Source organism: Ascaphus truei, chromosome 2 (assembly GCF_040206685.1).
Source record: "Ascaphus truei isolate aAscTru1 chromosome 2, aAscTru1.hap1, whole genome shotgun sequence".
NCBI classification, from domain to species: Eukaryota; Metazoa; Chordata; class Amphibia; order Anura; family Ascaphidae; genus Ascaphus; species Ascaphus truei.
The window spans coordinates 140,287,400-140,306,494 of NC_134484.1; positions in this window are offsets into that span (position 1 = coordinate 140,287,400).

Below are 19,095 nucleotides of genomic sequence, written 5' to 3' on the forward strand. Positions count from 1 at the left end.
CTTACTGAAGGAAGCAGCTGTAAGTCATTAAAAGAGGTAGAGATTGGTATATGGTGCAGTTTCAGAATCATTTGAGTCCACACACAGGAGTTAAAAAAGCATAGTCATTTTATACAGAAATTACAAAGAAGTATTTGAAAAAATCAATTTATTTAAAAAATATCTACTGTATATTGCTGTTAGTAAATCAGGCAGAACTTAACAGAACTTACCTTAAAACGCCGAAAAAAAGTCATACTTTTAATTACATTTGGAACATTGGTCTTTTCGTAATAACATGAATGTGCCTTCAATTGCTTACTTTATATAATAAATTCCATATTGTTTTGTGGTGTGGCATATGCAGATGTTAAAGAAGCAGACAACTATTTAGAAGAATTTAATCAGTTTGAATCTGATAAGCATCATAGTGCCATGTCATGAAAAACACAACCCATTCACCCTTCCCAAAACAACCCATTCACCCTTCCCAAAACAACAAATGAACATACTGCATTGAATAATAATAATAATAATAATATTAATAATAATAATAATAATAATAATACGGAATATTCTCTTGCAAATATCACAAACCCATCAAAGCTTGCTCTGTCTTATCTGATGTATGTGATTGTGTCCTTTGTGAACAGATTCATGTTAATAACATGAAGTAAATGGGCTTAGAGTACTGTCTTGGTAAATCAATATCCAGGTTGGGAGAAACTGGTTATATGTCAGTGTCCAAAGCTAGCAGGTTTTTTCCATTATTATTTTGACTCTAAGAATAAGGCTAAGGTCCCCAGTGCGTGCGTGACTGGGTGCCTGGTGGCGCTCGTTACCGGCATCAGCACGACCAGGTGGACTACTGGCAACTTGCGACGGGGAGGCATGGTGGGGGCGTGGCCATGATGTCACACGGTTGGTTCGCCGTCATTGGCTAAACTGCAGTCGTGACATGACCAATGCTCGGCCGCCGCGCCAAAAGACAAAAATCTTGTCTTTTGGCCAAGGTGGTCGCGCATCGCACTTTGTGCACACACACATGCAGACTGGGGCCTGCCCCATAGAGGGCTGTGCCTTGTGTGCGGCGCACACGCCGCTGTCGCGCGCGCAGACGTGCCACTGGTGACCAAGCCTAACAGATAACAACATACTTTGCTTTAATTTGCCACCACTTGTATTGGGGAATAAATTTGGTGAGTGTTTTAAAAAAATGACATAAAATAAAAAAACTCTGGGCAGTGTGCGCAACTCCCAGAAGTGTTATACAACCACATTTTCTTCACCAAGGAATTATAAAGATAACAACAAGTTAATCTTTTGTGTAAAAATTAAATAAAAAATTAGAACAAATGAAAAAGAAATGAATTTTCTTGGACTGCTGAATGAATGATGTTGCTGCCCATGGCCACCAGGGAAATACAGATTTCCATGAGCTTTTCCTGTGTCTGGCGCAGCTGGTTTGGAAGTTGAAATGTTTCTTCTCAATAACATTCCTGCTTGCTGTAGAGGAACCTCTCTCAGGGAGCAATATGTGATAATAACATTTTCAAATGTGAAATTTGCCATACTTGGGAACCCAATTTCTTATATTTGGCATGGACTCTGATGTATAACTTTTCAGTGATGGGCTACATGGTGTTCAGAGTGCACTTGATAGGTGCACTTGGTGTATAGCCTGCAAGATTAAAGCTGCAGTTCAAGCTGTCGTTTAAAAAAAAAAAAAAAATTCCATTCAATATGTGCATTAATACAATCTGCACACTGACAAGTGATTAGCTAAGTTGCTGATCGCTCCGTTCTCATGTGATCGATCGCTGAAGATTTGGCTCTGGGCTCACTAAATGCATGTTGGGTCCTATTCTGCTGCACTGACAATCAAAGTTCTATGAGGAAGATCATGTGACCAGGCAGGTACTAGATTCAATTGGCTCACTGCTAGAGAGGGCAGGGCTCAAAAGGTGATGCTGTTTCAGAAGCAGAAGGAGATGTGACTTTGTAAATGGTTGCTATAGGAACAAAAATGCTTGTTACATTAGAATACATTAAAAAATGTCTATTATTTTTGTTTTTTTTAAATGCTACAAGTATTTTCTCATAACTGATTTATTTAAAAAAAACATGTAGGATATTGCTTGAACTGCAGCTTTAAGTGTACATGTGTCATAGTGTATAAAGTATTTAACAGTATACAAAGGATACTGTCTTTTTGGAGATTACCACTTTAGGCAGACGTTAGCCATTTATTTGATTGCATGCACCAGGAATCACAGTACTTTTCCATATAGTTGAGAATAACATTCTCATCCATGATGTTTTCAGTTTTAGTTTTTTGCTATGACATCCAAAAATAATTGTGTATTTTCCACAGTAAGTTAGCAAAGCAATGTTTAAAAATAAAATTAAAATGGTGCAACAACTTTCCTTCATTGTTTCTATTCTGTTTGTCACACTTGGGTCCATAAACATTTAAGCATTGGATGCTAAACTTCCTAATAAACTGTGCTAAATTTAGCTTTTAGCTTTAGAGGGCACTTATGAAGCACCAGGCACGTTATGGCCCCACTTGGTGGTATTTTAGGGGCATATCATGCTGACTGCTTTGTCCAGCTTTATTTGAAACGTACAATAAGTGGAACACTCTATACTTCCATTTCCTTCAGGCAGACACCAGTCATATTATATGATCACATGATGGAGAACCTGGAGTCTGGTGGCACTCTGGTGTCGTCAGACTCCTGGTTCTGTAAAGGTTAAAGCAGCAATCCGGTTTATAATATATATTGTAGTGGATCAGGGGTCCAGTCCTGCTGTGTAGAACCTGGCATACTTACACCAAGTAGGGCAGCACAGATGCTCCAAGAATGAATTGGCAGAAAAAAGGCCCTGGGTAAGAAAAAGCTTTAATTCTTCCCACAAACAGGGGCTCAGGTCTTTAATGGGGAGCGAGGGGGGGGGGGAAGTGAGGGGGAGGGGGAGGAAGACTCAGACACAAAGGTTGTACAAATCAATCAATAATAAATACTGGGCAGTGCTCCTTTTCTAAGATACAAATAGAAAAATAAATGCATGATATGGGCACTCATAATCTCTCATTGCAAGAGAAATAGAGCAAAGGTCTATTAACTCAAAAAGTTAATTTATTGCTTTAAAAAATATATTTATTTAGATCTCCACTACTCTACATCACTGTACATAGATCAAATATATAATAATTTCTGTACGTACTGCATATATTATTGCCTAAGTACACTATTGTTGGTCATTGTGTGTTAAAAAGGCCTTCTTGACATTGGTCAGGAATGTGCCCTCAATTTATAACGTTGATCCTATTAGAAAATGTGTTGCGCTTTATGACGATTCAGCATTCAATGCTATGTTCAAGAACGCATTTTGACGTATAATTGAGGCCTGCCTGCCTGTGTGTGTGTGTTGGTATATACAGTATATGTGTAGCACCCTTGGGGGTATGCTATGTTTTTTTATTAGGTCAATGGTTCCTAGAGGGGTTAGCTATATACAGTAGTAACAGACTTTTATTCCCTTAGATGGAGTTGCTTAGCAAACACATGGCCACACCCACCTTCTAGAAAGTGTCTAGTGACTTCATCAAGTAAAGATACTTTGTATAATCCTTACTTTTCCCCTAGTAGTCATAGTGACTAGTGATGTCACTATGGGGTACATAAGATGGGGATGGAAGATTCCTGGGGGAGTTGTTGGGGAATTACTTGGGGTAGGTCCATTAGTTTTGTTACCAGTAATAGGGTGGACGCTTGGGAAATAGATTATTATCCCTGCGCATGCCTCTCATATGTATCTAATCTGCAACAAGAAGCTGCCGTTGCATGACAACCGCTCCTGTTTACTGTATCTTTGCAATTGGACTGTTCAAATAAAGTTACAGAAAAGTTCCTGGCGCCTTTTAAATCTTGCTCATATACCAGCCCTGCACAGACCATGAGCCCCTGAGGATTAAGGTAAAAGAACTGCTGCACATCACCCACACCACTATAGAGACATTGGAACTCTTTGGTGTGGCCCCTCTCCTGTTGGCGGGGGAAGAGGTGTTACATATGTGTAACAGAGTTCCCCTGGCCCAATCTCATGTTGACCCCCTTCTGTGGAAACTGACCCATGTTACATAAGGTGTGGTGTGGTGCACCTGCTGGCTTACAGAATCCCTGAGTCTCCCGTGATGGTATGGGGGATGGCATCAGGACTGGCTTATGAGGTAGTGCTGAGAATTCATACTCACTCATGGTACAGCGCCTCCATCTCTTCCAGATCCCCAGCGTAGTAGGGAGGAGTCTCTGAAAGAGAACCTCTTTGTGCACCTTCTTCCCATATGACTCCACAATCAGGACAGAAGCGATCTTTATCTTTGACATCCTTTATTGCAGCATACATTGGTCAGCTGCCCATCATAGCGGCCGGTCTTTAGCCGCTAATCACTGGTTGTCAACCCAAAGGAAGTCCTTGGACACCATTCCTAGTCAGGGCCCTAGAAGCTGTTTTTGCTCTTCCCTTACTCCCTGGTGGAGTAAGGGGAATAGACTGCCCACACCTCTCCCCGGAGGGAGGGCCACAAAACCTGCCAAAGCCTTGACAGTTTGCTGGGTCAGACCAGTCTCACTCAGGTGGGGTGAGACACTACTAAATACAGGAAATGTTGTTCACTAAATAGCTCCAATAGGCACTACCCCTGTGTCACTGTAATTGGACACCGAGCCTGATGACACTACCTTCACCAGATACTACACAGCACAGGAGTGTGAGGGAAAACCCCATGATTACTCCTGGCAAACCTGCCCTTAACAGGGATTATTGCACAGGAGGAGAAAGGCATATAACCCCAAAACTACAGGGGCTACATATGTAATTTTGCAATCCGTAAAATAATGGATTTATTTTTATTTGAGACCTCTCTTTGCTTGGGCCTCACTTTATTTTGATAAGGGAATAAATGTTGCATAAAAGGAAATTATTGGTATCCTGACTAGAGATGTGTGAAATGTTCTCAAAGGTTTGTGAATTAAACACAGCAAAGTTGGCCAAAAAAAGGAGCAAGGTCATATGACCCAGATGTGCAAGTCCTGTCATATGCACTCATTTAAAAAACAAAATGGGGCAAAGATGGCGAGATTTAAAATAATTATTTAATCCTGACCAAACCATAGTAATTAGGTTCCCAGTAGGAAGGAGTGTACACTATAGAAGTCAAACTACGTATGGATATAGTGTAAAATAAAGTTTGATAATACTGTATCTGCCGGTCTGTAATACAGTTGAATACAGGTATCGCAGGCTGACTGCAGGTAACAATTTAAATACAATTAAGAAGGAAATAAAATGTGTGTTCGTTTTTTATTTTCTCCCTGAAAAAAAGGCATATCAATGGAAGATAAGACATCTCCCACAATATTTTTTTTACCAAATCTCCCTGTAAAGAGATTTCATATGTTGGTCAGTATAATGTACAGAAGTTTTAATAAGAACCAGCACTCGCCTCATTGGGGGCCAAGTATCAAAGTTTAGTTTAACCACAAATACAGTAAGATGACAATTTTTTGAGCAGTTTTTAGATCCGCTTCAATTCTAAAAAGCAATCTGAAGTATTTATCATCTAGTTTCATATTTTTGGGGGTTTTCATCAATAAAGTTGTCGCATATAATTACAGTACTTTTACAGTAATTCACTGTACTACAGTATATATTATTGTAAATATATGCATGAAAAATGCTTACATTGTCTAAGAATTCATTAAAATGTGATCTTATTTCAGAAACAAAATGTTGAAATATCAGAGCAATGTAAATACAGTACATGTGAGCTTTTTACCATTAGATGGCACTAATACAAAAAAAATCTCAAGTCATATTTAGTGAATACATTTATCTGAATTTGCAAATACAGCAAAATAAATGCTTTATGCATTTCTTTAACCTTAGCCTGCTAGTAAAATGTGAAGGCGGTATCTCATTTCAACTGTTTCAACTTTGATTTATAAAATTAAATGTGTACAGCTGGAAGAAAGAGGTTTAATTCGTGTAAAATATAGCTTTGGTTTTGGAGCACAATTTCATTTTTTTTCCGATTATTATATTATTTTGGAGGAAGAGTAGCTTTTTAGGTTTATTGAATGTCAAAGCAGGAGATAGTACATTCAGACTCAATAATACTGTAGATCCATTACCACACATAGGGAAAGATCTCTCTCACCCACTCTCGTGGACATTTCAAGTGTTTTATTGCAGCAAATTTACGTTTCGGTCCCCTGAAGGCAAAGATATAAATGAGGAGATGCTGTGAGAGTATTTAATTAGCGATGGGTGAATCCACCCATATCCGTTACCCAGATTTTCGCTGATGTTACCCTCTATCAGTTTGAAGGTGTAAAATTGGGAAATGTATTTGGTCAATTTCAATCCACGCGGATTCATCAAAATCCGCCGTTGGATACAACCCGTGGACGGATTTGAAGATCCAATCCGTGAATTTAGCAATCGGTGTATTCTCAAGAACACTCCAATGGATTGCTGAATCCACGGATTGGATTCTACAAATCCATCCACGGGTTGCGGAATCCGCGGAGTGTATTGGTAATAATAAAAAATCCGCAAAACGCGAATCACCCTTTTTGACATTGATTCGCTGAAATCTGTGGGCAAAAGGAACTGGCGAATCCGCTGCGGACCCAAATTCACCCCCCAAAAATTCACCCATCTCTAAATTTAATTGGCACAGAGAATGTTGCCAAACAACTGTTTCCACATCACCCAGTGGTAGAAAAAACATGGAGTAATAAACATTTAGAAGAACCTATGTGTAAACTACCATACTGTATATAACCCCAAAGGAACCCTCGATGGAGTCTGTGAATGAATAAGAACAGAAAAGTCATCACATTCATCAGTGTAGGGTTAAAAACTGTCTAACTGTCTATTAAACGGTATTTAACTAAAACATTTGTCTATTTGCCTCAGTAAACTTGATGTACCCAGGGAGTTTCAGACCTGCTGTATAGCGTGGGGCATGCAAATTCAGTATACTTACTCTTACGTTTATAGGAATTCTATATGGGGCCCCTTGTACTAAACGACACACTCTCTTCCCCCTTTCCACCCTCAATTGGCACATGGAAATCTCATTTTAAAATTGGACTTGTGTAAGCCTGTTACTAGATTCTAAAGTCTCACCTAGCTCAGCATATATTAAATTTCCGTATTCGTAATTAAGGTGCAAAACAGGAATATATATGAATTAATAGCAAAAAGAAACAGGTCTCTATATGCTGCACTCTCATATACAACTAATTAGTAGTGATGATTTAGTTAATAATTAACTTTTATTAGGTATATAATAAAATATAGTAAGAATATTAAATAAAACAAAATAAGTGAATATTATATACAGTGATTAGCACGATTAAAAATGAGATTTTACTGTGGCTAATTAGTAGAGTATAGTGTCTTATTGGTAGTATATAGACGTAAATAATGTGTATTTATAACGGTCCAAGTGAGTATAAACCTGGACTGTAATCCTAAAATAGACCAGTTTCTATCTTATAGAGTAGATAGCAGAAGTTAGTGCTATAGTATATAGCACTTGTTGGGTCAATATAGAGTTTCTGTATACTGAGCAATATATAATAGATTATATTGTATAGATTATAATAGTATTGAGAGCATTTCAAATATCAGGTGTGGATAAATGACTAGATGTCAGTTTTTGTGTGGTGGTAATCAATTATAGCTCTTATATATAAAGCTCTTATATATAACATAGCCTTCCGGCAGTTACTTCTTTTCCCTGGGCCTTTCCTCTGTCAGTCCTTTTAGTGCATACAGTGGAAAGGTTACTTCCTTCTTTAGGCCTGTGTGTCAGTGTTACTGCCTTGAATGATGTAATTAGTATTCAAGGGGAGGCCTAGCAACTTCTGAGGATGTCAATCTGAGGGGTGGATATTGGTTGGAACCCCCCCTGTAGTGTGTGGGGCAATCTGTATCCAGCTCTGGCTTGCTATGAGTCAGAGTTAGAGACACTCTCCAAAGATACTAAATTGTTACATCCTCCCAAATTACGTCAGTAGAGTTCTGGAAAGAGTCTGAGAGAAGAAGACAGAGAGAGAGGACAGTCTCTCCCTCCCACCCTTGAGGGGTTGGGAGGGAAGGGAATTATGCTGCCTGAGTCAGGGCTCTGATTTAGAGAGGAGTCTAAGAAGCCTATGATTATGATAGAGATGAGAAAACTGCTAATCTATGTCCTGTGAGCTGACTGCCAAATAAACATCAGAAAAGACATGCTGTGTATTCCTGTCTCTGCTGAATGGAGGAGTATCAGTAGGGGTCCATCCCCTGAATATCTACAGGGGATTCCTGCTGGCTGGAGGCGTTGCACCAAGTGAGATCAAGGTACCTGTCCTTCCTGTCCTGCTTCTCCCCACACCACCGCGGAGCGCTCAGCCCTCCTGTTGCCTACAGGTATGCAGCACAACACCTAGACGTAGCTGGAGAGAGCATACCCCCCCAATCTCACTTAGGGGTGGGGGTAGATGGGCTACATATATATTTTGCTCAGTATATTGAGTGTATGTAAGGATGTTCAGTGTCACTGTTCTGAACCCTAATCAAATCATGGGAAGGGAGTTAGAGGACCCTGCGCTGCTATTCTGATATAGTAGGGTTTTAGGTAATGCACACTAAACACTGACACTTTGTTGCTAGTTCTCCGTCAGTAGCGAAGCCGATCGGAGGAACAAGTGTAATATTTCAGTGCCCTTGGAGATTACATGCTACTGACGTAATGACGCCAGGACGGCGACTGACGCACATTTCAGATCATATGACGCTTTCTCAGAGGTAACCAGAGCCATGCCTTTTGAGGCTCCTTACATAGCATGTCTGTTGCTATGGTAGCGATCACAGAGGCAATTTGTACCCATTTGCGGTCTAGGAGCTATATTTAATTTTTGAAGCAAATACATTTTTATATACATGGCTGATTATTTCATGAATATGTGTTTAGGTAACATACCTATATTAACAGAGTTATGTATAGTATGTAAGTATGTATGTCTTATATAGCGCCATTAATGTATATAGCGCTTCACAGCACTAATATACGTGACAATCCTATAAATAACAAATAATATAAATAACACATAAAGGGGAGAAGAGCTTCAGATATAAAAGTAACATTTAGGAAAAAGAATCCCTGCTACAAAGAGCTTACAATCTAATTGGCTGGTAGGAAGAACGTACAGAGACAGTAGGAGGGCGTTCTGGTAAGTGCGTCTACTAGGGGCCAAGGTTTATGTATGAGGTTTTAATGATCAGCCATTGAGCTACTCATATGCTTCCTTAAGCAGGTGTGTTTAAAGGTGGGTCTTAAAGGTGGATAGAGAGGGTGCTACTCGGATATTGAGGAGAAGGGCATTCCAGAGGTGTGGGGCAGTCAGTGAGAAAGGTTTAAGGCGGGAGAGGGCTATGGTTACAAAGGGGGTAGAGAGAAGACATCCTTGAGCAGAACGTAAGAGTCGGGATGGTGTATAGCGATAAATTAGGGCATGAGATGAAAGGAGGGGCAGAAGAGTGTAAAGCTTTTAAAAGTGAGGAGGAGAAATTAGTGTGCGAGATCCAGGTTTTGATAGGAAGCCAGGAGATGGATTTCAGCAGGGGAGACACTGAGACAGATTTCTGAAATAGCAGAGTGATTCTGGCAGTAGCATTTAGGATAGATTGTAGGGGAGACAGGTGAGAGGCAGGAAGGCCGGACAGCAGGAGGTTACAGTAGTCGAGGCGGGAGAGAATAAGGGTCTGTGTCAGAGTTTTTGCAGTCGAGCAACAGAGGAAAGGGCGTATCTTGGTATTAGTACAGAGGCCTAGTAGGTCTAAACATTGACCTATTATATTTTATAATTTCAAACTTATTGAATACTCTTAAACATTTTTTTGTTCATACAGTAGTTGATGTATAATTAACACCATGTCTAAGTATTCTTGATGGCTAGAATGAAGGCAGATATTTAGTTATCTGGATTCTTAGAGTTAGGTTTAATTGTTTATTCAATAAATGGAGAGAACATGAAGACTTATTTAGGCCCTGTGGGGCTAAAGTGCCAAGCCTATATATCTATTTAGCTTCTCTTTTGTCCTGCTCCTATGGAATCGCCCACTTACACTGCTAGAAGAATTCATCAATAAACCTAACAACATCAACTTTAATCTGAAATTAACTGCAGAAGTTAACAAAACCACATTTACCTTTCTTGATCTGAAAATAGAACGCAACCACTGTTTTCAAAATAGTGAATTCTTGGTCCATCAAGAATACTCAGACATGTATAGTTAACACCATCACCTATGAACAAAACAATGTTTGAGTATTCAATGAGTTTGAAAGTATAAAGTATTATTGGTCAGTCTAAGAAAAAAAGAGAAGAAGAAGCGCCAGCTCCATAGCATAATACTGTATAAAAATTCAAATTTATTAAAAAACAACGAGAGGCCGCCAGGACATGCACTCACTTCAATGTGTAAAAAACATTCATTGGAGACAATCTGTAAGCCTTCAGGAACCAGGGAAGGGGAACTATTATTACCAAATATAGTAATCAAGCTACGGAAATTAAGAATATAATCAAACGTCATTGGAATGTTTTGAAACTAGATTCAGATCTTGAATCGATTGTGAAAGAAGGCGCAAAATTTGTTTTTTCAAAAACTGATACATTGGGAACTCATTTATCCCCAAGTTTATTCTCTTCCTCTACTCCTGTGACTAGTGGTACAAAATATACAACAGGTTTTTTCAAATGCAGTTCTTGCAAAATCTGTAGTTATGCACGTCCTATAAAAAATATTAAAGAAATAAAAACAGGTAAATTATCTACAATTAAATCCTTAATTAATTGTAATACCCAATTTGTAGTCTATTTCATTAAGTGTGGTTGTAATATGGGCTATGTGGGCAGAACTATTAGACCCTTGAAACAACGCATTATGAACATGTTAGAGCAATAAAACATAAAGGGGCCTATGCAGAGAGCAGCGAATTTTAAAATTGGCGAATTTATTAAAAAGTAGCTTTTTTGGAGAGTTTTAATCTCCATATGCAGAGAAGTGCGAATTCTGCTATGTTTAACATGGATGCGTGTGGCGAGTTTAAATTGGCGAGATGCGCGCTTCAGAAATGTGTTAAAACAAATTCGCGCCTTTTTTTTTCCCTTTGCAATGGCCGCGAGCGGCAGTTTTTTCTGGCGAGGCAAAACGGAGACAATCGCGCCATTTTATTGGCGCGAACAGCCGCTAGATGCCGTTCGCGCCTCTCTGCATACGGATATTTTTAAAACTGGCGAGATTGAGGTTCTCGCCAGCCGCGAGGCGAGTTTTACAAATAGAAAAGAAAAATTGGCGCGTTTTTCGGAACTCGCCATTTTCTGCTGCTTTCTGCGCGATTTTCTCCAAAAAATGGCGAATTTCGAAATAGCGCTGCTCTCTGCATAGGCCCCAAAGACTTAAATTTTCCAGTCTCGAGACATTTTACACAGTGTAGTAAAGAAGGATTGAATAATTTTACTTTCATGGAAATTGAACAAATCAAACCATTAACAAGAGGAGGAGATAGATTGAGGTTACTTAACCAGAGAGAAATGTTGTGGATTTTTCTGTTGGATACACTTAGTCAATTCGGAATGAATGTAGACTGGGAACTCCAACATTTTTTATAAATCAATTATAAATATCAAAGTTGTCTAGATTACATATATACATTTATGTTTTCTTTCTTTCCTCCCCTCCCCCTTCCCCCCACACTTTTTTCCCCTCCTTCCCCTCCTTCCCCTCCTTCCTTCCTTCCTTCCCCCCCCTTTCCCCTTCTCTCTTTCTCCCTCCCTATTCAAGGTGTGGTCTTACTAATGCTTTGTAAAGGGGAATAATTATCTTTACTTCCCTTCCATCCCTTGCCCGTTTGATGCAAGATAAGATCTTGTTTGCCTTTGCAGCTACTGCATGACATTGGGCACTATTGCTAAGCCTGCTGTCTACAAGCACTCCTAAATCCTTCTCCATCAAGGATTCCCCCAATATATCTCCATTTAATTTGTAAGTCGCCTTTTTATTCTTGTATCCCAAATGCATAACCTTACATGTATCTGTATTAAACCTCATCTGCCATTTACCTGCCCACGTTTCCAGTCTCTCCAAGTCCTTCTGAAGAGAAATTACATTGTGCTCTGATTCTATTACCTTACACAATTTAGTATCATCAGCAAAGATGGAGACTTTGCTCTCGATCCCAACCTCAAGGTCATTAATAAACAAGTTAAAAAGCAGGGGTCCCAGTACCGATCCCTGAGGTACTCCACTCACGACTTTAGCCCAACCTGAAAAAGTTCCATTTATGACAACCCTCTGTTGTCTGTCCTTTAACCAGTTTTCAATCCAGGTGCATATATTATTACTGAGTCCAACTTCTTTATTTTGTACACCAACCTCTTGTGTGAAACCGTATCAAAAGCCTTTGCAAAATCTAAGTAGACCACATCAACAGCATTACCCTGGTCTAGATTCCTACTTACCTCCTCAAAGAAACAAATAAGGTTAGTTTGGCAAGATCTATCCTTCATAAATCCATGCTGACTACTACTAATAATTTTATTTTCCATTAGGTATTCCTGAATATTGTCCCGTATTAAACCTTCAAGTAGTTCCCTACTATTGAAGTCAGGCTTACAGGTCTGTAATTTCCCGGTTGTGATCTAGCTCCCTTTTTAAATATAGGCACCACATCTGCTTTATGCCAATCTTGTGGTACTGAGCCTGTGGAAATGGAGTCCTTGAATATTAAATATAATGGTTTTGCTATTACTAAGCTTAACTCCTTGAGAACTCTTGGATGTATGCCATCGGGGCCAGGTGCCTTATTAACTTTAATTTTTTCAAGTCGCTTATGAACTTCTTCCTCAGTTAACCAATTGTTCATTAATATGGAGGTTGTGGCTTCCTCCTGCAGCACTACTATTGAACTTGATTCTTCCCTGGTAAACACAGAGGCAAAGAATTTGTTTAATACCTCAGCTTTTTCCTTATCTCCAATAATCTGCCTACCCATCTCACACTGAAAGGGTCCTATATTTTCTTTTCTCATTTTTTTGTTATTAAGGTACTTAAAGAATTTTTTAGGGTTGACCTTACTTTCTATTGCAATCCTTTTTTCTTTATCCATTTTTGCTAATTTGATTGCCCTTTTGCAATTTTTGTTACATTCCTTAGAATTCTGATACGATGTCTCTGTCCCTTCTGACTTAAAGAATCTAAACGCCTTCCTCTTCTTGTCCATTTCCTCCCCTACCTGTTTATTTAGCCACATTGGTTTTGACTTATTTCTTTTATACTTATTACCCAGGGGTATACACTGATAAGTGTGCTTTTCTAACAATGTTTTAAAGACTGCCCATTTATCTTCTACATTTTTCCCTGCAAAAACATCATCCCATTGTATTACCACTAGATTAGACCTCAGTTTATTAAAATCTGCCTTTCCAAAGTTGAAGGTCTTTGTTGAACCCAAGTAATCTGTTTTTTCATAATTTATTTCAAATGAGACCATGTTATGATCACTGTTACCCAAATGTTCCAGGACTTGAATATTTGTTATTACTTCTACATTGTTTGATATGACCAAATCCAGAACTGCCCCTCTCCTGGTTGGTTCCTCAATAATTTGTGTCACATAATTGTCTTTAAGCACCCCCAAAAACCTGTTCCCCTTTGTTGTAACGCTAATCTCATTGCCCCAGTCTATGTCTGGATAATTAAAATCCCCCCTTATGCAAACATGACCCAGTTTTGATGCCTTCTCCATTTGCAAAAGTATTTTAGCTTCCTCAATCTCACAGAGATTTGGTCGTTTATAGCATATTTTCCCAAAAACATTTTCTTTATACTTTTACCTCCACTGCTAATTTCTATTCACAAAGTCTCTACATTTTCATCATTCTCTTCATAGACATCATCCCTTATAATAGGTTTTAGATCCGGTTTAACATATAAACATACTCCACCTCCCCTTCTATTTGGCCGATCCTTCCGAAAAAGAGAATAACCCTCTAAATTAACTGTCCAGTCATGAGTTTCATCCCACCATGTTTCAGTAATGCCTATGATATCATACTGCTCCCTTGCAGATATTAATTCAAGCTCCCCCATTTTATCTGTCAGGCTTCTTGCATTAGCAAGCATGCATTTCAGTTTTTTTTCAGTTTGTACTATTATCTTATCTGCTCCTTCCTTTCTGCGCCCACTTTGTTTAGTCTTTAGAAGTTTTCTAGTAGTATCTGTATTTACTATGGGTGTCTCACTGCTTGTCAAACTTGCACTTGCCCCCATTCTACCTCCACACCACCTTGTATCCTCATCTATTCCATTTAGTTCATTATCTGTTTCATTCCCCTCCCCCCCTCCATCCTAGTTTAATATCTCCTCCAACCTTTTTAGCATTCTCCCCTCCTTTCTTTCCTTTTCCCTTCCCTTTTCCTTTTCCTCTCCCTCCCCCCTCTCCCTCCCCCCCCTCCTTCTCTTCATGAATACATTTATTTTTCATATAGTTATTACTTGTTTGCTATATATTTCTTTTCAGGAATGAGTCAATAATTTTTCTTAAAAATAATTTTATATGTTTATAGAGTCTTTTGGTTTTACATTCACTTCTTTGTGGAAATGAGTCAAGTATTCTGATATTGTTGATAATGATAAGGATATAGGATAAAGTATCTGTTGTCTAAATTTAGCATAGGTTGAACTTGATGGACGGAAGTCTTTTTTCAACCTCATCTACTATGTAACTATGTAACTATATTATACATTATGTAATAAAACCATGTATTGTTTTTTGAATTGAGTAATATATCAGGGAGTAAGATAATGTTACCATCTGCATTGCTAAATTACAAAATCCTTTATGCCATTGTGAGTTTGTGATAAATAATTTTCAATATGTATCTTTAGTATGTTTTTAATATATATCATTGTGGTGATTTTCTGTAAGATTAATGTCAGCCGTAATGTTTTTTATTAATTCATGTTTTAGAGCTATGGGAAGGTTAATTATGAAATGGGTATCGAGCAAATGATTTCTGCTTGCTATATATATGTTTATATTTAACAAAGTTACGATCTCCCATATAGCTGTTTGTTCTATGTCTGTCCGATCTTCCCAGTAGTGACGCATGTACCTCCTCGGCGCCCACTTTTGGAGGGGAGAAGTTTCAATCTTGAATAGGAGGAATAAATTTAAGCAGTGACGCATGTACCTCCTCGGCCCCCACATTTGGAGGGGAGGAGTTTCAATCCTGAATAGGCAGAATGAATTGAATATATGGCCCCTATTGGCAACACTACAGGGAAGTATGGGTATTTTAAGGTGTCTTGTTCACAAGTGTATATCCTCTTTGATAAAGTGCGGAGTGACGCGCAAAACGCTTAAGAGTTGTTTTTTTCGGCTGCTATGTGTCAATAAAGCTAGTTACCAATAAAGAGCCCAGGTCTGCAACATTTCTTCTCCGGAGCAGATGCACCGCCTGAGTCTTTCTCCTATCTTCTATCCACGTTTACACTGGTTGGAGCACGCTGACGTCCAGGAGCCCTTCCTCTCAAACAGTGAGTTTATTTTATTCATAAGTTTACCCCATGCAAGATATTCCTCTGGTCAGAGGCTATTGGGGAGACTTTAACACTGTTATTTACTGTGAGACTACAAGGGGTTAAATTCCCACATATGGGACGTACCTGAGAAGTACTATAAAGAAAGAATTATACTATTTACTGCTGGATTCGGCTGAAGTGGTGCCGCTAGGGAGTTTCATACTCCTATTTCTACTCCATACTGTGACCGGAACATTTACATCTGGACTTTGATTTCATTTCACCATCTACTTTGGACTTAAAGTTTGTTCTATATTTTTTATTGGACACAACACTTAAGGTTTAAATATTTATTTGTTTCCCTTTTTGGTCAATTTTTACATTGTGGTTATATATTATTATTTCAGTATTCACCTTTTCACATTTACATCACAATTTTTAATCACTTTTACTTATAGAACGCACTTATTCACACACTGTTAGAGCTACTTTTTGTTTTCTGTCAATGTATTATTGGTCAGTGTTCAGACCTACTAGGCCTACTATATATAACTTAAAATAGGTACATTACCTAAATACAAATTCATTATATAATCAACCATATATATAAAAATGTATTTGCTTCAAAAAGTACATATTATGCACAGATGACCAAAATTACTATAAATATGTGTACATTTACTACTATGTACAAAGTAAGAAAACTAAGAAAAGCAAACTTTGAATACTAAATTACCTTTAAAACCATTATCAATATATACTAAAATATGTTAGTGATCTTAAAGTTCAGTCATATACAGTGGCGGCCGCCTTTATCCTAGTGCGGCCATAGTGGCGCAACTCTGATAACCGCTGGCAGATGCAGTATGGTTGTTTTTTTTCCGGAATATGTTGCGGTATTTTAGCACTCGTAATATTAGCATTTAGCATTAGCAATACCGTCTAAAAACTCAGGGGTGCGTTCCCGAGCTGTTGTCTTCGAAGTCGAATACTTTAGCAGTTCAACCTACTGTACAGTACGTCAGTACACAGTCTGCGTGTGCGCGCGCAGTAATTGTAAATTTGCATATTTATACATGCATGTGCAGTGCTGCATGTCTCATTTGAACATTGTTGAAACACATAGGCGTGTACTGTAACAGTATCACATTTCGGCATATACAGCGCTCTCTTCCTTTTCTCGCACCCGCACACACATAGGCTAATTTACTGCACTGCAGTATTTCAACTTCTTATCTTATCTACAGTACAGTACACCTCTCCCACACCATTCCTTTGAATGTGTGTCTTTCTGGTTTCAATCACATTCCTGCTTGATAGCTGATGATTACTGCGCATGTGTCTATAACTTCACCACTGCTTGCTTGCGAAGTTCAAGAGTGAGTGACCAAAAAGTATATATATTTTTTTTTTTTCTCGTCATTTTTTATTTTATTTTCTCCACAAGCCTGCCTAAACCATCTTGATATTACGATATTCAATCTGTGCTGTAGCTTTGGACTGCGAGACTGTGCGTTTGACTGCACATGGTCGATTTGTGTATTTGGGGGTGTGGGGATCAAATTATTATGATGACCTGTCTGTTGAAAATATGTCATGTCTTTGAACTACAGTACAGCTAATCCTTCATGCAGCTGTACCGTGTACCTCCCTCCCCCAAGCACACACACAAGGCTCGCTCAAGGATTTGAACCTCTTATCGACACCTCTCCAGAGCCATTCCGTTTCTAAAGCTTGTCATTGTGTTTTAATCGTCCATCCCTAGCCGAGCATCACCTCTCTGCGCCTGCGTGCCTACCATTCATTAATTTTCCTATTGTTGGCTTTGAGTCACCTCTCTGTAATCCTCTTTGGGAAGGGAGCTAGCTGATGATTACTGCGCATGACTCACCCATCCACCCCCCCAACCCTTTGAGGCTTTGTTTACGGTAACGCTTGTGATAATCCCTTCTCGAATTTGATATGTAAATCTGATTTGCACAGCACTGTGAAATTGAGAGTTAAAAAAAACATAATCTGATTCATGTTTTTGATGCAATAAGTTACCACTTTTTGTCATTCTTTCTTTTTCTTTGGTGTAGGGGGGGGGGTCAATGATTATGATTAGCATGAGTGTAAAGAAATATTTATTTTATTTTATCAGGAACAAAAAATACAAATATACAAATAATCATGAATAATACAAAATGCAGTCTTTATTCAGTTCTTCTATCAGTTGAAAATTTAGGGCCGGTGGATTATCATGAATAATGCACATTGATAATAATATTAATTAATAATATATAATATATAATAATATATATATATATATATATATATATATATAATTTTTTCCGTCTTTATCTTCTTCCTCATTCTGTGTACAGTAGTTCATTGAGAGAGGGGAGGTTTTGTGTACATCATGACTGCAGTTTAGATACACTTAACTGTACAAACAGTTCACAAACTTTACACATGATACCCCCCATCTCCCCCAGTCCATCCTTTTTTTCTGAAAAGACAAGAAAACAAAAAATGTGTGCAGTTATGTGCATACTGTATTATGGCATTGTGTGCTGTATAGTACTGTCAAACTAGTCTATACTGGAACTACTGTATACTGTAACTTCTGTTAAATACTTTGCAACCAGATGGCTAGTGCTGCTCTCTCAGGAAAGAAAAAAATTGTGCAGTTAGGTGCATATTACGGCATTGTGTACTGTATAGCTACTCCAAATTTGACTACAGTATGTAGTTAGTACTGTCAAACTAGTCTATACTGGAACTACTGTATACAGTGACTACTGTTAAATACTTTGTAACCAGATGACTAGTGCTGCTCTCTCAGGAAAGAAAAAATCTGTGCCATACTTACCTGTATCATACTGTACTTACAATACTACAGTACAGTACTATACCATACTACCTTCCTGATGCTTGCCCATTACGCACAATCACAATGGGCAACACAGTTGCAATATGGTCAATATATTTATTGCATCGTTCCACGGTGAGTACATCGTTCCAAAAACTCATTATGCCTTGCGCCAACTCATCCTTTTTGGAGGGTTTCACAACTTTTCGGATATGGTCCTTCTGCTGATGCCAGACCATTTCGATAAGATTGAAGTCTGGCGATCTGTCATTGGAGGGGGGAAAAAAGGACAATTAGTTAAAGAGATACAGTACTCAGTAAAAACAGTGGGAAAAAATGAGACACGGTTACCGCACTTACTCCGCTGGCGTCTTCACCCAGTTGATACCGCGCTCAAGCATATGCGCTGTTGACGCGGTGTGCTAAGGATCGTTGTCCTGGTAGAAACGGTGACCATCTGGGAACTCACGTGTGATGTATTCCACAATCTCAGGCACCATTTGCTCTTGGAAAAAAGCTCTATTCATAATTCCTATAACAAGAAAAGAAAAGTGCTCAAAAAACTGCACACTAGTACAGTACAGTGCATAAGGCAAAAGCGTGTGACTTAT